The sequence below is a fragment of the Galeopterus variegatus genome, unplaced genomic scaffold (assembly GCF_000696425.1).
Source record: "Galeopterus variegatus unplaced genomic scaffold, G_variegatus-3.0.2 Scaffold2402, whole genome shotgun sequence".
NCBI classification, from domain to species: domain Eukaryota; kingdom Metazoa; phylum Chordata; class Mammalia; order Dermoptera; family Cynocephalidae; genus Galeopterus; species Galeopterus variegatus.
The window spans coordinates 304,543-314,963 of NW_007728513.1; the positions used below are offsets into that span (position 1 = coordinate 304,543).

Below are 10,421 nucleotides of genomic sequence, written 5' to 3' on the forward strand. Positions count from 1 at the left end.
TTCAAAAAGCTCATGGAAATATTTGTATTATCTTTTCATTCCATTTTTTCACAAACTTTTTAAAGTACCCTTGTATATAATATTATCTATAATTATATACAATATCATTTATATAAATTAAATATATATGAATAGAAAGATGAGGTTATTACTACATGTACTTAAAAGACAATTGTCTTGGGGCTGTCCGGTTAGCTCAGTTGGGTAGTACACGGTACTGATAATACCAAGGTCCAGGGTTCGATCCCTGTATAAGCCAGCTGCAAAAAAAAAATTGTTTTTCAATCTGGGCTGTTCAACTGATATTAATTTTAAACTTTTCCTTAAAAAGCATTGGACCAAACTCATCCATTAGGTAATTTCCCAATCCTGGCCAAGCTATTTCACTCTCCTGGCCTTCTTTTACTTTATCTATAAAAATGAAGGGGGTGACAGATAAGCTCTACAGTCCCATCCAGCTCTGTCTTCCTGGCCTGTCCCATTTTTTCCATCCTTTGGCTGTCTTCATGATGGTTCTTTTCAATGTGCCAGGCACTGTGCGAGACTCCCATCTCTTCAAAGTCTTGTCCTGGCCTGTACTTACTGTCCTTCCTATGGAAAGCATCTCTGAGGTCTGAGTTAGGTGACATCTGCCTTTGGCAAGAAAGCAGAAAGAGGGGCAAAAACTGCCCATCCCACTTCCTTTCCTCCAGTGTCTAGGTCCCCAGAACCTCCACTGTTGAGGTGGTGGGCCCTCCCAACACAGCCCTATGCACTACGCTGCCCTCTCATTTGGCAAGAACAGATCAGGAGGAGCTGACCTAGTCTTTTGGATCACAGGCTCCTCTCCCTTTTGAGCCATCATTGGACTTGAACTAGACCTGGGAGGCAGCATAGAGAAACCTCCAGGTAGTAATGGGGACCAGGTGCCAAGGAAAGCAGCACACCTGTGTTCTAGTCCAGGCTCACTAACTGGTTGTGTGAACCTGGATGAGCCATTTGGCCTCAGCTTGTCATTTGTGAAAGAGGGAAGGCGGACCAAATGGTCTCTTGGTTTTTCAGCCTTGTTGTTAAATGAAGTTCCTTTTTCCCAGGGAATGTACGTCTCTATTTAATCTGTTCCACATGCAAACACTGAAGGAGAGGTTTGCAGAAGCCAGTCAAGGGAGAGGCCCCATGCCCTTCATTGTTAGCAAGAAGGACAAAAGAGCCCTGTCCTGTCGTAGTCGAGCTGACTGATCAATTGATGCATCACCCCGTTTCTTCTCCCCCGATCCCTGGAGAGAATCAGCTGTGTTTGTGTCCTAGGCTGACAAATGTCTGCAGGTGCTCAGACTGCAGGGCCTTTGTGACCAGCTGAAGGGTCCTCTGCTTTCCTCAAGTCCTGCCTGAGGCCCCACAGGGTGGTTCTCACCACAGCGACCCTCCCCACCCCACCCCGCCTCATGCTTTTTAGCCTTTCCCACTCTTCTTCCCGTCCTCACAACCTGCTTAAAGCCTGGAGGAAAGGGGGCACCTAGGGTTTCCCTGGGATCCCCCCACTACTCCAGAGCCAGGCCAGCCTTTCCCACTCTTCTTCCCATCCTCACAACCTGCTTAAGGCCTGGAGGAAAGGGGGCACCTAGGGTTTCCCTGGGATCCCCCCACTACTCCAGAGCCAGGCCTTGGACCTCAAATATCACAATACCCACTACCCACCCCCGAGCAACTTGCTATGGACCAGGCAGAGCCTTTGGCAACACATGTCATTTCGTCCTCACAAAATTATCCTTCTTTTACAGATGAGGAGCCTGAGCCCAGAGTGGTTCAGTAACTTGCTCCAACACACTCAGACAAGGAAGCAGATTTGAGTCCAAGCCTGGCGGGTCCCGAAGTCTTATTAATCAATCACTCTGTTGTACTCTGGGCCTCTCTGCCAGTGGGCTGGTAGGTTTGAAATAGGGGCAGGTATGGTATGGTATGGTGTGGTAGACTGATTATGGCCCCCATTTTTCACCCCTTCCTGTATCCATACCCTTTGCTGTTACTCTCCCATACTGACTCTGAGTTTGGCCTCAGGTCTTGCTTTGGCCAGAAATGTCAGGTATGTCCATTTCAAGCCTAGGTCTCAAGAGGCTTATGTACTTACATTCTCTCTCTCTCTCTCTGGGGCCACCACCACCACCTACCACAGGACAGTAGAACACATGGGAGGGAGCCCAGTAATCTTAGTCTAGGCCATCCTAGTCCTGCTTGCAGCTAACTGACACCCCAACATGGGAGACAACCCAGCCGAGATCAGCAGATCCTGCAGCTCGTCAATGAGCCCAATCAAGACCAGAAGAAGCACCCAAATGAACGGTAGACTTCTAGGCACTAATAAATACCTATTGTTTCAAGCCACTGAGTTTTGGGGTTGTATGTTATGCTGCAATAACTAACTGCAACATAAGGAAAATGTGGTACAAAGTTCATCAAATCCTTAGAGAAGTTAGAAAGAAAATTCTAAAGTCCTTAGTTCCTCTGATTTCTTTTCTGGCCCTTAATACTCTCCTTCCCCATATTCCTTTATGCCATCTCTCCCCCATCTCCAAAGTAACCCAGCCCCACTGGCCCCTGGAATGAAGGTTCTAGTCTTTCCATGTTCTGTTGCTCAACCTGTGTGTCCTTCCTGCTCTGCCTGCTGCTTGCCCTCTCTGATGCCCATGGTGCAGGAAGAGCCAAACTTTCCAGTGCAACTCTATGCTGTGGGCTTTGATGAAATCGGCCCATTGGTTCACAGGCTGGTGTGAAGCCAGTTCCCTTTCTCTTTCCCTTAGGGTTGGGGAGACAAAGGCATCCCCGGGAGAGAATACTGGAGTTCCAGGAGCAGAAGCTTGGGAGAGAGGCATACCCCAATCTCACCCTCGGCCTTGGAAACTGGCTACGGTTCCACTACCTTCCTTGGGAGGCCTTGTGGTGACCAGTGCTGTTCCAAGGGCCCTGGAAGTGGCTGGTGGTCTAGGCTTCTAGATGCTCAGGTCCCAAATCCAACTTTTCTTCTGTGTACCTTTCAGTCTCTCCTGTCCCTCTGGGTCAAGGAACCATCATTGCCGCAGGATCTGTCTTTGCTGCAGATTTAGGAACTGCCAAAGTGTTTTCCTTGGAGGACTTGAGCAAAAGTGGGAGGTGATCTCACATTTTAATAGGATCTCTCTGGCTACTGAGTGGAGAGACTGCGAGGGAGTCGAGGCAGAAGCAGGGAGACTTCCCAGGAGATGAAAGTTGCCAGGGGCTTGGATCGTGGCTTGGGCCAAGTGAGAACAAGCATAGTGTGAGATGTGGCGGGATTCTGGATGTATTTTGAGGGTAGAGCCAGGAAGATTTGCTAATGGGTTAGATGTGGGGAATAAAACAAAAAGGCTTCAAGATCTGGGGACTGAGCAACTGGAAGCATAGAGACTAACTGAGGAAAGTCAGAGCAGGAGGAGTAGGTTGGGATAAGTTGCAAAGGAGGTAAAGAGCTCAGGATGTTGGACTAGGAACCCAGAAATCAAAGCCTGGTTACCAGTTCTACCACAAACCAATAACAATACTCACTAATCACTTATGCAGCAGTCCCCTTTATCCACGGTTTCACTTTCCACAGTGTGAATTAACCAGGGTCAACCGAGGTCTGAAAACATTAAATGGATGTATTAGTCCATTCATTTCTGTTGCTGATAACAAAATACACAGAACTGGGCAATTTATAAGAAAATGAAATTTATTGCTTACAGTTTCTGAGGTTGGGAAGTCCAAATTCCAGGGAACACATTCGGTGAGAGCCTTGTGGTGGCAACAGTGACGGCAGAGTATCCCATTGCAAAAATGGTAGATCAGAGAGAGAGAGTAACCTCCTCATTCACTCTCCTTTTAAAGCCCCCGGAGCCACGTCCCTGACCACCATTTTTAATCCATTCACTGCGGCATGGTCCTGTAATCCGATCATGTCTTCAAGACCCCACCTTTCAATTACCGTAATAGGATTTCCCACCCTCAACAGTTACAGTGGGGATGAAGCTTCAGTGAGGTTGGTGGAGCATCCAGTCTACAGCAAAAGAAAATTCCAGAAATAAAACACTCTTAAGTTTTAAATCGTGTGCTATTCTGAGTAGCGTGATGAAATCTTGCCCTGCCCCTCATCACAAGAAGGGTGAGCACAGTACAAGAAGATATTTTGAGAGACCACTTTCCAATAACTTTTACTACAGTTTATTATTATAATTATTCTATTTTATTACTAATTATTGTTGTTAATCTCTTATTGGGCCTAGTTTATAAATTAAAATTTATCATAGGTATTTATGTATAGGAAGAAATATAGTACATACAGGGTTCAGTACTATCTGAGGTTTCAGGCATCCACTGGGGTCTTGGAACATATCCCCTGAGGAAAAGGGGGCGATACTGTATATGACCTCATGTCCTCTCAAGCTCTTCACTATAGAGTAGATTTCCTCATCCTCATTTTACAGATGAGAGGAAACAGGCTCAGGGAGGTTAAGTGATTGGCTGCTGAAGGACACACAGCAGCAACGCTAGGATTTGAACTCAGGGTGTGGAACTCCAAAGCCCATGCTTCTAAGCATGCACAAAACTACTGCCCGAATCCTATATCCATTTTAACTTGTTGGGCTTCAGTTTCTTCATCTTTAAATCCAGGGGGTGGGGGTATACATCTCCATCTCCTGACACTGTAGATGCGCCCAGCATGGGCCTATGACTCCCTCTTCGACTGAGGACATTTAGTGACGCACTCAGCACACTGGCTTTGAGACAAGCTGCAGTGAAAAGCAGGACAAAGAAAATGCCAAGATGACCTACATTCTCATTTGAAAATATTGTGATGTATTATAAATGGGCCCTTCTGAAGTGTGGTTCGAACACCTAGCTAAATAATAATTCATTCTTGGATATGAGATATTTTGAATGATAGCTCTAATGGAATAATATTATGAACTGTGAACTGGAATATTAAATGCAATATGATATTACATTCTTCTCTGTCATCTCTAGCTTTCTTCTTTAAAAAACCTTTTTCTTTTAAGGAAAGCAGAGGTTCCTAAGCCCCTCACATGGATTTTTTGTGTGTGTCATTAATAAGGCAATCTTTAGTGGGTAGGAACAGGAGGAGAAACGGAATCTTGTTGCAAGATTTTTACTCACAGATTAAGACCTGACCCTCTGTAGGTGTCTTAGTCTGTTCAAGATGCTACAAGAAAAATGCCATAGACTGAGTGGCTTAAAGAACAAACATTTATTTCTCACAGTTCTGGAGGCTAGGAAGTCCAAGATCAAGGTGCTGGCTGATCTGGCTTCTGGTGAGGTCCCTCTTCCTGGCTTACAGGTGGCCCTCTTCTCATTTATCCTCACATGCTGGACAGCAGAGAGAGATGAAGCAAGCTCTTGTGTCTCTTCTCACAAGGGCACTAATCCTCTTCATGAAGGCACCACCCTCAAAACCTAGTTATCTTCCAAAGGCCCTCCAACTCCTAATACCATCATACTGGGGGTTAGGATTTCAACCTAAGAATTTGGGGGAAACACAAACATTCAGTCCATAGAGTAAATGTTCATGGTGCTGGTCTCTGGGCTGGACAGAGCTCTGCGTGAGTCCTGGATCAACTGCTCACTAGCCAAGAAGCAAGTTATTTAACCTTAACCTTGCTCAGACTGCAAGACTGTTACAGATACAGTGACCCTTCAGAAAACTTTCCTCTTGTGATTTCTTCTTTAACTCGAGTTATTTAGAACTGTTTTAATTTCTAAATATTTGTGGAATTCCTAAATTTTTTAATATTTGTGGAATTCCTAAATTTCCTACTGTTTTTGATTTCCACTTTAATTCTATCGTGTCAGAAAACATACTTTGTATGATTTCCATTCTTTTAGATTTATTGAGACTTGCTTTTTCTTTCTCTAATCCTTTCCCCCCTAACCCCTTTTTTATGCAGCTGGCAGTACAGGGATCAAACCCTGTTATCAGCACTGCACTCTACCAAATGAGCTAGACAGTCAGCCTCTGCCTACCTGCCCCCTGCCTCCTTTTTTTAATCCTGGAGGATCTAAAGGTGCTCGAAATGAATGCATATTCTGATGTTGATGAGTGTCAATGGGTGGAGCATCAATGTGTGGAGTCTGTTAGGTCTGATAGGAGGGTGTTCTATAACCTTACTGATTTCCTGTCTAGTTGTTCTACAGTATTTCTTGTTTCAATACTGTCAGTTTTTTCTTTATATATTTTGAATCTTGCTTGTTAGGTACATACAGTTATAATTGTTATATCTTCTTGTCATATTATTCTTTTATTATGAAACGTCCCTCTTTGTTTCTAGTATTTACTTCTTATCTTAAAATCTAGTTTGTTTGATATTAATATAACCACTGCAACTCTCTTTTGGTTATTGTTTACATGGTGTATCTTTTTTCCCTCCTTCACTTTCTGAGAAAGTCTTTATCTCTTCTTCACTTTCAGAGGATAATTTTGCAGGGTATAGAATTCTAGGTTGATGGGTTTTTCTCTCAGCACTTCAAATATTTTACCACACTCTCTTCTTGCTTTCATGGTTTTCTGACAAGGAGTTGGATATAATTCTTATCTTTGCTGTACTGCAGGTAAGGTGTTTTTTTCCTTTTCAACCTTTTTCTTTATTTTTGATTTTCTGTAGTTTGGAAATGATATGCCTCAGTGTAGTTTTTCTGGCATTTATCCTGCTTGGTGTTTTCTGAGCTTCTGGATCTGTGGTTTTGAATCTGACACTAATTTGGGGAAATCTTAGTCATTATTGTTTCCAACATTTCTTCTTTCTTCTTGTGGCATCCCCATTATGTGTATAGTTGACTCATAGTTCTTGGACATTGTTTTGGTTTTTTCAGTCTTTTTTTTTTCTTTCTTTTATCAGGGTAATAAATGGGAGATTTTTAAGTCTTCTTCCTCTTTGCTTTTCAGTCTTGGAGCTTTCTATAAAGATATCCTCAACTCAGAGATTCTTTCCTCAGCTGTGTCCAGTCTACTAATGAGCCCACCAAAGGCATTCTTCATTTGTTACAGTGTTTTTTTTTTTTTATCTCTAGCATTTCTTTTTGGTTCTTTCTTAGAATTTCTATATCTCTGCTCACATTTCCATCTGTTTTTGCATGCTGTCTATTTTATTCACTACATCCTCTAGCATATTAATCATAATTGTTTTAAATCCCTAGTCTGATCATTACAACATCTCTGCCCATATCTGATTCCTGTTCTGATGCTTTTCTGTCTCTTCAAACCGTGTTTTTTGCTTTTTAGTATACCTTGTTTTTTCTTGTTAGCTGAACACGGTGTACTGGTAAAAGAAACTGCTATAACAGGCTTTTACTAATGTGGTGGTCAGGTGTGGGGGGAGGGGAAGCGTTCTGTAGCCCTATGAGTAGCTCCCAGTATTGTAATGACCTGGTGCCCCTGGATTGTGAACTTCACTTGTGCTTCTCAGTTCACTGTCCCTACCCCTATATTAGGTGGGACAGGGTGGTCAGAGTGGGCTGAGTTGGGCATTTCCCTTCCCCAAGGTCAGGTGTTGAAAAATGGAAAAACTTCAAGTGGAGCACCTCTCTGAGAAATAAGTCCTCAGTAAAGCTACAGAATATTGTGGATATTTGGAGAAAAGTTCAGAGAGGTGTCCAGGAAGTAGAGGCCTCTAAGGCAGCCAGGGTCCCTGCCTGCCGCCTCCCCACCTGCATTCCCTTTTGTGACCAAGCTGGCCTGTCCCCCACGCACACAGGAGCCCCATGCCCCAGCAGCAGCAGACTGCTCCCAGCATGGTCCCTGCAGCCAACGTGCCTGGCATTGTGTGCACAGGAGAGCAGAGTGTATCCCAACTACAGGAGACAGAGATTGGCCTTTTCTACCTCTTTTGTTCTCTCTGAGCCCCTAGTGGATTAGACGGTGCCCGTCCATATTGAGGGTGGATCTTTCCCACCCAGTCCACTTAGGCTCATATGCTATTCTTTTCTGGAAACACTCTCATAGACACACCCAAAAAGATAGTGTTACCAGGTTTCTAGGTATTCCTTAATCTAATTCAGTTAACACCTAGAATTAACCATCACTCTGGTTTCCCACCCCAGTGGCAACCACTGTAACCAATCACTTGCATTTTCTTTAAGAGATAATCTGTGTAGTTTCAAGTGTGTGTGTGTGTGTGTGTGTGTGTGTGTGTGTGTGTGTGTATTACCCTTTATTAGACAAAGGCTAACAGACTACTACATGTGGCTTTTCCCCTTGCTCTTTCACTCAATAACACTAATGAGCTCTCATTTTATTTTTTTAAGCTTCTTAACTTTGGTATAATATCAGGCTTTCAGATAAAGCTGCACGAGTAGTACAAAGATTTCCTGTTTACCCTTTTCACAGCTTCCCCAAATGTTAACGTAATATGTGACCAGAGGACAGTTGTCAAAACCAGGGAATTGGTATTGATACAACACTAAGTAATCGACTGACCTTATCCAAATGCTTCCAATTATCTCACTAATGCTCTATTTTTTTTTTTTTTTTTTTTTTTTTCTCCCAGGATCAAATCCAGGATCACACGAGTACAGTATACTTAGTTTTCATGTCTCCTTAATTTCTCCAGTCTGGGAGAGTTTCTCCATCATTTTTTTTTTTTTTTATGACCTTGACACTTTTAAAGAGCACTGCCCAGTACTTTATAGATTGTCTTTCAATTTGGGTTTGTATGATGTTCCCTCATGGTTAAATTCAGGTTGTGCATTTTTTAAAAAAACACCACCGAAGGGATGTGCCCTCTCTGTGTCATATCCGGAGGCACATGGTGTTGATTTGTCACTTCACTGCTGAGGTTAACTTTGAACAGTTAGTGAGGGTGGTATCTGCCAAATTCCTCCACTATGAAGTTACTATATTTCCCTTTGCAATTAATGAATAACTTGTGGAAAGATACTTTGAGTTGATGTAAATACCCTGTTTCTATGTTTCTATCATGCATTTACCTACTAATTTTAGCATCCAGTGATGATCATTTCTCTTAGTCCGTTCAGGCCCCTATAAGAAAGAACCATAAACTAGGTAGCTTATATACAACAGAAATTTATTCCTCACAGTTCTGGAGGCTGTGAACTCCAAGATCAAGGCACTGGCAGATCTGCTGTCTGGTGAGGGCTCTCTTCTGGTTCACAGACTGGGAACCTGGGTCCCAGGAGGCTGCTCTGTTCTTGTCCAGTCTTCAGAACAACGTGCAATGGAGGCATTGCAGAGGATGCTTTTGATGTTCTGACTGTGAGACAGCGTTGCAAGATGGCAGGGCTCAGAGAATTTATGAAAATTGAATATACAGCTTTAAAATAGAATATGAGGGCTAGCCCGTGGCTCACTTGGGAGATTGTGGTGCTGATATCACCAAGGCCATGGGTTTGGATCCCTACATAGGGATGGTCGGTTAGCTCACTGGGTGAGCGTGGTGCTGACAACACCAAGTCAAGGGTTAAGATCCCCTTACTGGTCATCTTTAAAAATAAATAAATAAATAAAATAGAATGAGGACCTAAATATCCAGAAGGTGGACCTAAATATCCAGAAGCATTCCCCTTTGTACGATTTATGACAAAAATTAATATGAATGTAGTTAATAGTTCTAATGGAGTGGTGGACCCAAGAGCCATATCAGTGCTAGAAAAACGCCAGAATTCATATAGCATCAAAGTTGTCCTGTAAGAGCTTCGGTGCCTAATGATGTCTAAAGAAAATGTGAAACTCCTTCAGCCGCCTGAAGGACAGTGTTGTAGCAATTAATCAAAAAGAAAAACCATAGTCCTTCCACCTCCCTCCATTTGATTTAAGCAGTCTTCATTTTCTACAGTAGTAAATCTTCTAGATATGACTCGTAGACTTCAAAGTACTGGAAAGGAAGTTCCTATTCAAAGGCAATTTATCTTAAGATACTGTAAATGATATTTTTTTCCCATTTGAAATATATGTTGTGTTATAATGAAAATACAGTTATGTGTTCCTCTAACCTAGGATGGAAAGGGGTGTTGTCCACATTCTGGGAATTTTCCTTGGCTGAATCTAATCATAAATGTTCTTCTCTTCCAACAGACAACCACAAGTTGTATTAATTATGAAGGTTCAGAGAGAAAACTTTGGTTTTTTTTTTTTTTTTTTTTTTTTTTTTTTTTTTTTTAAAGATGACCGGTAAGCCATCCCTATATGGGATCCGAACCCGTGGCCTTGGTGTTATCAGCACTGCACTCTCCTGAGTGAGCCATAGGCCGGCCCCAAAACTTTAGTTTAAAAGATATGACAGTTCCAAAATATCTCCCTACTGGGGATCTGGCCAGAGAAATGTTTTGATTTCTAGTATTCCCTAAGTAGAGGCAAAATTAAAAAAAAAAAATTTTTTTTAAAGATGACCAGTAAGGGGATCTTAACCCTTGACTTGGTGTTG

The 10,421-nt window shown here is 42.7% G+C and overlaps 1 pseudogene; it reads left to right on the forward strand.

Annotated features, from left to right (window-relative positions):
• Positions 1–9,766, forward strand: part of LOC103597736 — a 63,308-nt pseudogene extending 53,542 nt beyond the window's left edge.
• Positions 9,767–10,421: the final 655 nt, after the last annotated feature.